We start from the raw sequence: 14,970 nt of genomic DNA on the forward strand, positions 1-14,970 counted from the left end.
ATAAAATTCCTTACGAAAGATCAGAGTTTACTGGAAGATGTGGGTGCCAGGGACGTACTCCTCATTGCAAAAGACCAAACAATATCGAATTTCTTCAAAAGGAGACTGACAATTTTCAACTGGCTTTTGATCATGTGGATTTCTTGAGAACCTAGTTATCAGACCGTGGAGAGTATGCGTAAGACGAGTTTGTATCTTCTCCTATTACATTACGGATATTGCCTAAGGTTCCAGAGTTAAATGATGTCATCGACTTATATAGTACAAGCAGGGACCCTTCAGAGCAGATACTCCGAGAATGCATCCCCCCTCCCCCCCCCCCCCCCCTCAAATGACACCGTTTATTCAGGGTTTAGTGCATTACGTAATAAAGTATTTAAACATCTACATGTTTGTTTCACGCCCCCCCCCCCCCCCCCACCACCACCAATTTAACACAGACATGCATTGTAACATCCTTGGAGGTCAGTTTTTATGATATTACCCGGTGTTCGGTGATATTCATTCTGAATTCAATGATGCTGTGGTGGCAGCGTTAAAGTTTCTGTTTTAACAATTATGGTGTTGAGACTTAGGATAGACAACCAAAAAAAAATGAAGTCTGAAGATAGAAACTATGGAGAAGACGTAGTGTTAGTTCAGAATACTTACTTCAAATGCAAATATGGACGACGTAAAGAATAACCGATGTCTGTTATCGAATTCCCGGATGATCAGGAATATAAGTAAAACCGGAATGAATGCCAAACCGGAATGAATGCCCAAATGGGCCTGTAACTGTCTTCAATCTTGATCCACATGTAGACTCGACAAGCTACTGTACAGTTCGCGGTGGGGGACAGTATTTATCAATATTATCAATTTTCTATCCGATTACACACCACCGTTCAGGGATAGAACAATGGCAATTTATATATTCTGATGATACCTACATGACGTGTGTGATGGTCACACAAGAACTGCTGCACAGTCCTCTCTGGAAAACCAGTCATCTAAATTTGCTCAACAAAGATATCTAAAGTTCCCATTTACATTTTCTTAGCATTTCTATTACATATTCGTATAGGATGTACCGAGCTGTTGCTGTGCTATCGGTGCTTCTCGCAATGCGTTCGATGTATGCTGGCAAGACTATTCTGTAAGGGCTCCATACATGTTAGCAGTTCCATTTCTTGTATCATTCAAAATTGTTTAAATGATGTGACCGGTCCCAGAAATGTACCACTAATCCATTAATAAGACGCCAAGGTATTAATTCTTTTTATTATTAACGTTAGTTAACATTTTTCCATGCTTCTTCCTGCATTCCCTTACATTCGCCTGGCTACGTACTTACCTGCACAGGGTGGGCCAGAAGTCACGACCGGAAATGTTTAATTTTATTGTTTTTGAAGCAAGAAGCAACATGAAAGGCAAACATGTTTAACATGCAAGAACGCAATGACACAGAAAAGAATGTTCTTAGACACTTATTACATATTTCAAAGTTTCTCTGTAAACTGACCATCATTGCCGGCGCCGCTGCCATGTGCTTCAGCTTTCCCGGCACAGCATTTCGGCAGTGGTCATTCTCAGGGGAGGGAAAGTCTCTTCTTATACTCTTCAGCGGAAGTCACACGAGTTGCACAAATACTTTCCTTTAAGAATGACCACAGCCAATTATCGCACGTTGTTATTTCCGGGATTCTGAGTAGTCAAATAAGAGGCCCTCCACGTCCAGTCCAAAATAGAAACTGGTTGCCCAACTAGTCTCGAACAGCAACCCAGGAGTGTCCAGGGGTACCATCCTTATGCATAACAACGTCGTTCAGCAGGCCAGATTTATCGAGTTCAGGTAACAGCCAGTGAAGTAACTATTGGAGGTACGATGCCCCAGTCACACACTCATCGAAGAAGTACGGCCCAATGATGAGACCTACAGCGCAACATGAAGAGGTTGATGATTAATAACTTCATAATAATGAGGAATGCCTTTCGTCCAGACATAAGCCTTTCGAGACCGGGAGCTAAGACACACAGGACATTCTTCTGTTCGTCATAACTTTACAGCGAACGGCTAAAATTTGAAAAGCTGCGAGTAACATTCACACGAACCATGTCGCGTATTCGTATCATGATCATTTAATTCACTGATGCTTCCGGGTTGAAATAAAATGTAATTTCCTCTGTTTTTCCGCATGGAGGTTCTGGGAACGTTAATTTCCACCCACCGCTTCCTTGTCGATTTAGCTGGTGGACGAAGCAATGATGCATTTAAACGTGAAGTGACTTCGTTATCGTCGTCTTATTTCTTGGGTCTTCCACTACGTGGTGCATCTGTCACACACCCAGTTGAAAAGCCCTTTCCTTCCAGTTTCCGAAGAGCAGGATCCGTTGCGGCTTCTTTCTTGAAGTGATTAAAAATGCTTTCGCTTATTTCATCTCACCAGTTCGTTCCTTTCCATACTCTCATACGCTAAGAAGACGTTCTTCTATTGTGAATCTGCTTGTATCCGCCATTATGACACAAATGTTTATAACAGTATCACATTGGCAGGAAAATAGAACACGATCACATGCTCTAGTATTCGCCAGACCCACTAGCAAAACAACAAGACTACATGACGGATCTTCATAGAGTGAATTGTCGTAATTTGACGCTTAGCGATTATCGCCTGCTTTGTTGCAATTTAAGTGATCTTCACCAGAATACAGACGTACTACAGACATCTATAACATCTCTTCAGATCCATGTGACGGCGGAACTGTATGTAAAGTTACTTGAATATTTTTCGATCGTGACCTCTGGCCTACCTTGTAGAAAGATCAGTAACTAAGGTGTAAGTATTGTTGTAAGCAAATGTTTTACGACCTCCAAAATAAATTGTAATTTAATTGCTTACACGCAACGTAACTGATTGCGCAAGCCTTCCAACTAGAGCAGCAGCGGTGCGTGTGGGTCGCTGGAAATTGGCATTGGCGCCAGTGACTGAACGCAGTCACGAATGTTAATTTCATACATAACCAATGACGCACCAGAAGCAATTAATACTGACACGCAGAGCTAAAGGGCACAGTGAAAGCGTGCGTTGTAGCTGACTGATAAACGTTTTAATTGTTCAAGTAGATAACATTAATATAAAAGTTTTGAAAACTTTAATTTTTGTCGAAGTAATGTTCAAAATATCGCGAGCTTAATTTTCATCAGTGGTTCTTCACATCAAACTACCCAGTTTGAGGTCGTACATCCAACTGATTTAGCGCTTGTCGGTTGTCTCACTGCTTCTGCACCAAAACAAGATCTCGCGTAAGGTTCACAAGAATCTTGATACGGTGTGAGTGCCTGGGAAGTAGGAACATCACAAAGATGGCCGAGACCGTGGTGGAAACCAAAATACTGGAGTATTTCACAATATAAGCCCGCAACGAGATCCGAAAAGTGTTTTCCTTGTGTCCGATAGTTGGTTGGTCTTCATAGCTACGACCGCAAGGAAAATGGTCGTGATTCCTGCCAATCCTGTAGCGGTATCTTATTTTACGGCTGCCAGCAGGAATGGATTCCTGAAACATCGATAGCGGGAAAAATCGAAACGCGCTTTTCTCACGTGACATGACATGTATCGAGTCAGTTAGACGTGGTATTTCTTGACCACGGGAAAGCATTTGGCTCTCTACCACACATACAGTCAGTTCCACAAGAAAGTGTACGTCATAATTTTAAATGCAACGTCCGCAGTGACATCTCTGGTAGTGATCTCAAATGTGTTATCAATGCGCTTTTTCACAGTGTACAGATAAACAGTGTGAGAGTTGAATGTTTTGTTTTGTCGGTTGCAGTTTAAAATGAGTGCAAAATAGCTGAGGCACCACGAGACAGTGTTCCTTCTAAATCATCGAAAGGGACCAAAGCTTTCATATGGAGCAAAATTCTTAGAAGGTCAAAGACATTAGTTGCGAAGTGGGTCAAAGGATAGTTAGTTTTTGGAAACGCGGCTGATTTACCGGAGAGAGGGCTAAGGTGCCCGGCTACAATCGACAACGGCGGCGATTGGATTAACTATTAGGTGATTGTTCAGTTTGTAATAACATGTATTTTCACCTAAAAGTATATTTATTATTGTAGTGTTGGCAGAAGAGCCAACACTGTGTTGCTAGAGGAGGCCGAAATGCACGCGTTTAATTACACGCTGACTGGCGTGAGGTCTGGAACAGTTAAGGGAATCAATAGTAGCAAATAAAGTACGTAGTTGATATAATACTTAACTTTAATCCAAAATTGGTGTACATCGCTCTTGACGGTACATGTTACAATCTCAATATCAAATGCTATGGCGCCTTGCTAGGTCGTAGCAAATGACGTAGCTGAAGGCTATGCTAACTATCGTCTCGGCAAATGAGAGCGTAGTTGTCAGTGATCCATCTCTGGCTAAGTCGGCTGTACAACTTGGGCGAGTGCTAGGAAGGCTCTCTAGACCTGCCGTGTGGTGGCGCTCGGTCTGCAATCACTGACAGTGGCGACATGCGGGTCCGGCGTATACTAATGGACCGCGGCCGATTTAAAGGCTACCACCTAGCAAGTGTGGTGTCTGGCGGTGACACCACAATTATAGTCTTTTATTTCATACAGATAACGGCGTACACTTTCTTGTGGAACTGATTCCATGTTTATTATCGAAAGTATAAGGGGCTGTCAAAAAGTTCCCGTTCGAAGTCCATTCAATCCCGAATCGGTATGCGAGTTAGGCAAAATTTCCGTGAGCATTGAGGGCTTCATCCCACCGACAACGAAGTTGAAGATACTCGTTTGGGAAAACAGTGTGTCCTGCGGGAATCGTCGACCCTTCAAGGCTTTTTTAAGCAACCGAAGACGCGATGGTCGGATGAGCGGAGATCAGGACTATGGGGCGGGTGCTCGAGTGTCTCCACACTAGAGATGGCCTACATTCTGTGTTACATTTGCGATATGGGGACGTGCGTTGTCAAGCAGCAGCACTCCTTGGCGCACCATTCCACAACTGTGGTTTGCGACATACGTACTGCCCAATACACATTCTTCGTTCTCTGATGGACGTCCACCGACTTTCGCCCCCCGGCAGGTAAGAATAGAATATCAGCACGTTGGTGCTGTTTGGACACGTTTGGTAATAACACCGTCATAGTTCACGTTTCTGCATTTACCGCACGCACGTCGGAAAGATACGAATGCCCCACTAATCGATTGCCTACATATTGGTGCTTATATACCAGCACTGGAGTCGCGCTACGTTGTATATATTCTGCCGGAACACCCTCAAACAGAAACTTTTTGATCGCCCATTATATGATCGTATCGAGTGTCAAGCGAAATTTGCGACTGAATGGAGGATTTTTTTCATAGAGTATATGCATGTTATCTTGGGATAGTCATTGACACATGTAGAAATATCTGTAGCTTTGCTCCAGGGAAGTATACTGAGACGTTTGTTTTTCATTTTGTGCTTTAATGGCCCTACAGATAATATCAACAGCAATTACAATTTTTTTTCATAGATGCTGCAGTTATCAGTAATGTTGTATTGTGTGAAAAAAGCTGCGCAGATATTCAGTAAGATCTTGATAAGATGTAAGAGTGTCGCAAACACTGGCAGCTTACTGTATATGTTCCGCGATGCAAAATTTTGCACTTTACAGAACTAAAGAACGTAGTCTCCTATGACTACAATACGAATGAGTCATAGCTGGAGTCAAACAACTCACTTAAATAACTGCTGCAACAATTTTTGGCGGATACGAGGTGGAACGATCGCATCTCTCAGTTGCAAGTGAAAAAAAGAAGATGGCTTACAAAACCCTCGAGAGACCCAACCTTAGAGTACAGCTCAAGTGTGTGGGAGACGTAACAAATATGACTAACAGGGGACATTGAGCATTTACTAAGGAGGGCAGCATGAACAGTCATCGGTTTGAAAAAACTATGTCGCAAAAGCCTACAAAAAAAGGTTTTAAGAACCACCTTTAAGTGACGAATCCAAAAACATGCTCCAACCACTCTCGTATCGCCCACGTACGGATAGCGAAAGCAAGATTAGGACAATTATAGTGCGCACAGAGACGTTAAAGCAATCTTTATTCTCTCTCTCTACACTTGGATAGAACTGAAATAAACCCCAATATCTGGTGCATCGAAAATATTCTCTGGCAACCATTTCACAATGGCTTGCAGAGTACGGGAGAGAATGAAAACGATCTGAGGTTTTATCAAGCAAGGTGATATGTGTATTTTCTCAGACCTGTCAGAATGATGGTGCTGTATGTTCCTGGAAACATTTTCTGGTCAAGGAATTCAGTTGGAGACAGAAAGGCAGTGATGTCAAATTGGATATGGGAAGAGTATTAGTCGAGGTGAGGTATGTACAAGTACGTAGTAAAAGGCGGGCAGAACTTTTTGTGGATGAATAATGTGAGATGGAGCCATCATTTGAAATGGAAGAGATAAGGTTTTCAGGCATAATTTCGTGGACTGTGGGGATACGGTTGTTGAAATTATCTTGTCAAATATCATGGATTGTTTGGAGATATAAGTAGATGGGATGCAGTTGTAAGTAGGCTGTTTAGGTTTTTATGTTGGTAACGTCACGTAGCGCTCTGTATGAAAATTACTGGCTGTGCTGTGTGCAGTCTGTGGCTGGTTGGCATTGTTGGAATATTCGCCATTGTAGTGTCTGGCAGTTGGCTGTTAACCACGCGTAGCGTTGCGCAGTTGGAGGTGAGCCGCCAGCAGTGGTGGATGTAGGGAGAGAGATGGCGGAGTTTTTGAGCGGATGATCTGGATGTGCGTCCATCAGAGACAGTAAATTTGTAAGACTGGATGTCATGAACTGATATACATTATGACTTTTGAACACTATTAAGGTAAATACATTGTTTGTTCTCTATCAAAATCTTTCATTTGCTAACTATGCTTATCAGTAGTTAGTGACTTCAGTAGTTAGAATCTTTTATTTAGCTGGCAGTATTGGCACTCACTGTATTGCAGTAGTTCGAGTGACGAAGATTTTTGTGAGGTAAGTGATTCATGAAACATATAGGTTGTTGTTACTCAGGGTCATTCTTTTGTAGAGATTTTTGAAAGTCGGATTGCGTTGCGCTAAAAATATTGTCTGTAAGTTTATTGATGATCAGAATAAGTAAAGAGAGAAATGTCTGAGCACGTTGAGTTTTGCTCACCTGTTTGAAAATCAAATAACGTAAGGGGTTTACCAGCACAGTAATTCATAAATTATTCTAAGGGGAGGTTTCACAGTGAACTGGAGATACGATGGGGTATCGGGATTCGAAATTACGCTATACATAAGACTGTTGATGGTGTTCCAGGTGTTTGAGATGTGGGAACTTGATGTTGGTACAGGATGTTGGAGCAGAAGGGTAAACGAATACCGAAATCGAGGCGGAGTAAATGACGTTCAGAGATTTCAAAGAAGTAGATTTAGATTTAGTAGCAGAGATCCATACTATATTATCACAGATGAGGAAGGGACGGAAGAGGGTCTTGCGTATGAGAGCCGTTGCATCTATCCCCTGTGTTCCTGTTGTACGCCACGAGGTGAGGAGTATATTTTAATGAAGTTCCCTTTCACATTTCGTCGTTCATTTCTTGACTGCTTCGGTGAAACAGTTTAGAAAAACGCTGAAGCACGACTCTTGTCAAGAGGGGTGCAGGACCCAGGCCGGTGTCCTGAAATTCGCACCCAGTGCAATTCGCACCCAGTGAAATTCACACGAAGAAAAGGTCGAGGAAAGGCCCTCCAATCTCTCCGTCAGATCTCCGTCCGGCAGGTAAAATCGCCGCTCGGCATGTAGGAGAGTCGAAGGCCTTAGTTTACGGCAACGTGTGGCCACAATGTTGTTGCAAGCAACATTGCTGCAACGCGTCAATGCCGTCTCAGTTCTTGTCTGTATGTGTTTGTATCTCACTCTCCGCCTCGATTGTTCTTCCTCAGCGAACAGTGCTGCTGCGTCAAGTCACATTAGACTCACACTGACAGTGACTAGCGATGCAGTCATCACTTAAGTGGACGAGGACTTCCCGGTAGCAGGTAGGGCGTGCCGCACAGAGATCGTTTCCGGTGGATTACAACTCCCGGTAGCGCAGGTAGGCTCTTCCCTTGAGCTGGCACCTTCCAGCAAAACTGGGTGCGAATTTCACAGATTTCTGGCCGGGTGCGATTTTCACTAGGTGCGATTTTCACATATCCACCCAGGCCACCCACAAGCTGGTTGGCCTAGCAGGTAGCACGACCCGTGCCTCTCGAACAAATGTAAGTACCAGCAGGTTGTAGCACCGATCCCTCAATACCCTCTCGGAGTGGTAGTTTGTGAGCTCAGATTTCTTCCTCCACCCTACATAGAGAACATATCCTCCGACGCTGTTGCAGTTACAGTGAGTAGAACGGGAAATAAAGTGCTACAGACCATATATAATCAACTGAAAGGGTAACAAACTGAAGAGATAACCATTAAAGATGTCGACAGCTTTAGTAAATCCAGCTAGGATGCCAGGCGGAAAATACTACTGAAATTACCTAGTAGCATTAAGGAGATTCATGTTGTTATAAACACATTAAGTGTGAAAACTGCAGATGGGACGAATTTGTTGTTGCATAATGATGCTGACAAGACCGTTTTAATATTCTGTGAAGTTGAAAACCTCAAAATAATTAGTGTGACATAATATATGTTGCTGTAACTTTCAAGAATTGGACAAAGTGTTTTTGTCAGTTATTTACGATCCATGGGCTTTTTAATAGAAATTCATTTTCCAATGACTTTTTTTTTCTTGAACGATAAAAAAACTTCACCTTATTAGCATGTCTTTTCAACAGCAGATGACAAATGTGATGATCTGTGTCTGAAGGTATCATCGTCACCAATGTTTTCAGACTTTGAAGAAAGCATAATGAAAGCTAGAAGTGAAATGTGGACTAATGTAACAGCCCAAGGTTGTAAATTTTGTCTAACACAGAGATGGTGGCGAAGATATAAATATTGGGACTGCACTATTTCAGAAATGAAATCAGGATGGTTGTGTCTTATGTATTCGATTTTCCTGATAAATAGGTGCCTGTTCCGTCAAGGACTTAATGTCAGCAATGCCCATGAGTGAAGAACTACAAACGTCCTGCAATTACTTAGCAGATACATAGACGGAAACGCATTCTTTCCTCTGTCCATGTGGGGAGAACTAAGTCGCAATAGACAGAAACTACAAATACTTGCGAAAATTTCCACACCAAGCACAACAATCCTACTCCTGCAGCTCAGATATATACAGGTTTCTTGAAGTACTGAACCAATTTCAACTCTATATCAAAATTGCAATGAATTCCGCAAATAACAAAAAGAAGGAAGGATATAGTCGGGATTTAAAATTAATGAAGCAACAGGTGGCAAACTTCAAAGATGGAAAAATTACAAGAATGCAATATGTGAAATTAGTTTCGTATGAAGTGACAGGTCACCTACTTGTGGTGCGCCGTGTGTAACGCTAAACTAACTGGTACATAAGCCACCAATTCACATTTAAGCAATAGCAGGATCATCAGAGCCATTTCTCCTCATTGCTTATGACAGAAAAATCTTTTACAGCTGTGACTAGAAGAATGTTTGTTGCTATCTGCTTTGATAGCCGCAACTCTTTTCCTTCCCTGACAGCGGGAGCCTTCAGGGTCCGGCAGACATGGGTCCAATTTTTCTTAATACGGGAGGCTTGGGTCCCGCCCCACCAAGGGAAACCTGTAACCGTCCAGTGCTCGCAGACCTAGAATGTTGGTCTAAAATTCAACTTCTATGGACCTTTTTGCGGGATAAAACCCTTGCGGTGTCTGTTGTGCTCTAGTGGTCATGGCATCAAGATGCAGATATTGTTTACTATAACCACTTCACATTCCTACGTCTATTGCCAGCAAACTGATCTGAAACCACCGCCTGCTTGGAAACTATAAGGTTGTATGTGTCAGTGGATTTCCTGTAGTTCCAAAGAGTAACTCCTGGCAAAACTTATTCCGTACCTTCCCGAGAAAAGGCCAGCAAAAATCTGATCTAGTGTACCGTAACTTATAACCAGAGTATATTTTACACGACTAAAAGTCTGATTTCCATCACAATGTTCAACATCGGAATACTGTATATTGTTTAACGTTCTTTGAACGCTGATACTGCTAGGTGTGCGGCATTTAGTAATAAGGCTCTTAGGTTTCGTTTTTGTTCCACTTCGACAGGTGCGCATCACTGCGCGTTATACTGATTACGGGCCGGGGGGAACAAAGCGGCTTTATTTACGGGGGCGCTCGTCGCCTGAGCAGTAATCACGCGGCGTGGCTCGGTGTCGAGTTATTAATAACACGCGAGAACGCCGCTGTCACCGCCCATTCACCGCGCACCACATTTATTTGCAAGCTCATTTCAGAGACATTCATACAGCTGTGGATGAGTTGCACAAGTGTTTTGTACTCATATGCGTGACGCCATCCGCAAGTAATTCCACTAAAAATATTTAATCCTCAGTAGAACTAATACTAGCTACCATTTAGGTCACGAGTTCGCTATGCAATCAGAAACTTTCATGGGCGCTTCATCAGCGCGATCTATTCAGTCAAATAGAAATGTGCAGACTGGAATATGACTCTAATTTTGTCGTGCAGCTGGTTGGATTACCTGCTCGATGAGTAGCAACCATTTTCCGAAACGCGTATTAGACTACAGGCAATATTTTATTTTTTCTGAGATTTACAGTAGCTTTGATTGCTACAGATGGGTACCCGACCAGGTCTAGTACATATACCTGTACGACAGTTGATATTGCATGAACTCATGCTTTTTCTCTACCCTCTAGATAAAATTTTTAATTGATTAGCGATAAAGGTTCTCAGACGGTGGGGTACTCAAACACGATTTGCCCTTGAACCATGAACAAATCCTCAGAATTGCGACATTTTTGCATGTTTAAGATACCAGAAGAATGATCATGCATTCTCTGGCCATTGTGGAACTTTGATCGTCAGATTAAGCGGATAGTTAACGGCAGCCTTCGAATCGGTCATCGACTTACTCCACTGTCGATCTGTCAAATTCGAATCGTTATCAATTGTGGAAGAACAGCTACAACAACAATTAAAATTCTCTGGTCGTCTGTCAATGACCTCTAATATAGTTGATTTCCAGTGTACGTATAAGCTGTTGCTAATACTGAACACAGATGCCGTAACTGACTCTCCCACACTTAATAAGTGCTGTTATTGTATTCTGCTGCGAGACTTTGTGGGTTTGACTAAAACTCTAGTTTCACCATATTACTACACTGATGGTTTAAGTTAAAATGCGCAGCAGAGAAGTAGGGTCTGGACAGAGGTCGAGTGTAGTGTTATAAAAAATATAGTGTTGAAGATATAATGAAATTTTGTGGGTAACTTGGCAACAGAGTCGGAGATTGATTGTATAATCTTATCGTAAAAAGTCACTATAATGATTATTTCACCTGATAAATATTTTTAATTACCTGACGTTCTTTGGACATAGAGTAGCAGATTAATTTATTTGAGATTGGTAGGAAACAACATTGTCATTTCCGCGCGTTTTCATGGCCGCGATGCAGTCATACCCGGATCGACACTAAAGAACCAAAAGATTTACTGACTTTAAAATAAAAACGCTACAAAATTAAAAATGACTGATTCAAAAATGATACGAAAACGATAATGTTCCTCCTGCCTCAGTGCTGCATTCGGTCCATCAGCGTGATCGTAAAGTTCTGGAGATGAACTGATACAAAATGATTAACGTTCAAGCAAAGAGGAGATCGGGATACGTAAGGATGATTTGTCTAAATAAGCACACTTCATATATGACGCACGTTTTTTTATTGCTACGTACCTTTTTTTATTACAGCTACAATAGCTGGTGCGTATTAACAAAAGCTTTGCACATAACGGACAATACTTAAGATTAATGTCCTCTTCATGGTGCCTGCTCGCAGTTAATTAAATCTACATATATGTTGTCTGACTGAGAAGACAGTTAGCACATTTACAGAATATTTTCCACAAATTATGAAATACAGATTGCGGAACGCAGCATGTCTGCGTCCGCCTTTCATGGAATAGAAACGGTGAAGCGCTCAAGGCCTCATTTTGTCTTGAAACAGCATAATTCTTTTTATGTCATTAATCGATAAGCGTACATAAAGATTTACAGCCGCCACGTAAGAGCGGTAAAAATAAAGAATAATAGATTCTGTCGCTGCTATGCGACGGTTCACTTCTTTTACATTACAATTGTTTGATAACTTCAGGCCATCAAGCGTTTACTATTGAGCGTATGCTAATGTTTATGAGGCGAAAATTACCAATATTATACGAAACATTGGTAGAAGACTATTGGAAGTGATATGGTGCATTACCTTTAACTTTTTAACATTCTTGACGACAGTTGAGAATGTCTACACAGTTACATCATTCATAGTTACGTGTTACACATGAGTGAAAATGCTCCACAGCAAAAATGCGACAGCTATTGAAATTGTGTATTTTGTCGTGATTTCAATCCTCATCCCCGCCTACCGCTGGCGGTGTATCTGAGCACATCTCACAGTCTAAGGTAAACTGCCACTGTATCTCATCTCGTTTATTTACAATACATGCATCGTTATGATAGACAATGGTTTACACACATCGCAAGCGTTTCCGCAGATAAGACACGGTGCTCTGCACCGCACTGTACTGTGAAATGTACGAACGAATTAAAACTACTAACAGAGTAGTCGGAATGACTGTGTCGTACACACGTTACAAAATGAATTCACAAACTGCGAATATGTATGGATGTCATCTGTACATTTTATTAGTGACAAGTGAAAATTTGTCCCGGACCGGAACTTCAACATGGATTTCCAGCAATTGGCAATTGGTTGTCTTAAAATTGTTCAAATGGCTCTGAGCACTATGGGAATGAACTGCTGAGGTCATCAGTCCTCTAGAACTTAGAACTACTTAAACCTAATTAACCTAAGGACATCACACACATCCATGCCCGAGGCAGGATTCGAACCTGTGACCGTAGCGGTCGCACGGCTCCAGACTGTTGCGCCTAGAACCGCTCGGCCACTTGTTTTATTTACTTTATTTTTTTCCCTGCGGGAGCTAATGTTTTTCTTCATTTTTTTACTTATTTATTTATATGCAAAAAGTTCACAGCAATGACAAGCTGTAAAATATATAGCAGGATTTGAACAAAAAATTCACTGTAGTTTTTCCTCTTGCGACGCTAACTCTATTTTCTTTAAAGGCCAGAGGTCTCACATAGGACCAACGATAGTAACCATAATATAATTACAATACATAAAGCAACATGGGTGACAGCGTCGTATCTCATTAGAAAAAAGTATAAAACAGATTAGAAGCAAACTGAGGATATCCATCCGGTACAACATAAGAGCGACGACCTCTCGAAACATCATAAAATGAACGTTGTCTATGCCCAACTCCCCGCAGCGGTGATCCGGGTACATCTTCTAGAAGTACATTTTTGGTGAATGGTCCGTTTCTAGATGCACATCAGTGTCCACCAGAATGAATTACTCTTAGCTGGTACAGCCCAGTTGCGGAGCATCTTTCAATACATTACTAAGGAATCAGCAAAAATCTTACATCTGGAAGAGTATTGCAAGTCATCGAGTCGTTCCTGTAGAAAAGTCCGAAGGTCAAGGACATCTTTGAAACCGTCTTGGAAAAGGCAGCGCACAGAAAGTCCTTTGATCTAGTTCAACGTATGTGTCTTTAATAGGGGAAAGTAGGTTGGAACCGGGCGAAGGGGCATTTCTGGCTCGATTGTATGGGGCGCCACTCGGACACAGAAAGCAACATCTTTTGAATTAGAAACCACACATCCGTGCCTACTACATTATGACCCTCCTCAACTGTCAGCGGTCTCTGTCTGTCAACAGATGTCATAGGCCTGTACGCTTTTGTGCTCTACGTGTCCCTTCACGTTTCCACTTCACTATCAGATCGGAAACAGTGGACCTATGGATGTTTAGGAATATGGAAATCTCACGTACAGACGCATGACACAAGTGACACCCAATCACCTGACCACGTTCGAAGTCCGTGAGTTCCGCGGTGGCCCCTTCCTGCTCTCTCACGATGTCTAATGACTACTGAGGTCCCTGGTATAACCGTGCAGTAAGTGGCAGCACAAGGCACCTAATATGGAAAACGTATGTTTTTGGTAGTGTTCAGATACTTTTGATCACTAGCTATACTCGAGGGAGAATGTTTCAATATGGCGAATCGTAGGCGCCTTGTGAGCGAGTGCACAAGGGGGCAGGCTGGGCGGAGGCGCCAGTTGATCAATGAGAAGACAGTGAAACGGTGTCACGATGGGTGTACATATGAGCGTGGTGTTGTTGTAAAGACCCATCACACGCTCTCGAAGCTGATGAGTCCTGGTCCTCCACTGGGCGGGGGGGGGGGGGGGGGGGGGCGGGGGGAAGAGGGGGAAGTTGCGGCCATTTCATTATATGTTGAGGAAGAATCCACTACTAACTAAGTATCCAAAGGCCACCTTGATCCGATTTGCCATCACTGGCGTCGTCGGTATAATCAGCGCCAAATATGGGTGTTAATGAAGGCGACTCTTTGGAACATATCAAAAGCTCAGAGGACGAGGCTTCGGACGCCCTTGAGGAGAGCTTGTAAAAGGTGCCATCATATGGCGAACATTTCTCGTAAATATGATGCCCACATACCGAAATGTAATCATCGTCCACAGCGGGGCTACATTTCCCTCCCAGAGCCCTCTGCCTATTTCCATGGTATGTGATTTGACCACGTTCATATTCTACCTGCCTCGTTCCCTTAACGCTCAATCCATCCTAGCATAATCCGGATCTGCTCTTCAGAATGGGTGAGAAATACTAGATCATCGATATAAGTGTGGCACTGGAAATTGTGTCCTCTC

The sequence above is a fragment of the Schistocerca serialis genome, chromosome 2 (genome assembly GCF_023864345.2).
Source record: "Schistocerca serialis cubense isolate TAMUIC-IGC-003099 chromosome 2, iqSchSeri2.2, whole genome shotgun sequence".
In the NCBI taxonomy this organism is placed as follows: domain Eukaryota; kingdom Metazoa; phylum Arthropoda; class Insecta; order Orthoptera; family Acrididae; genus Schistocerca; species Schistocerca serialis.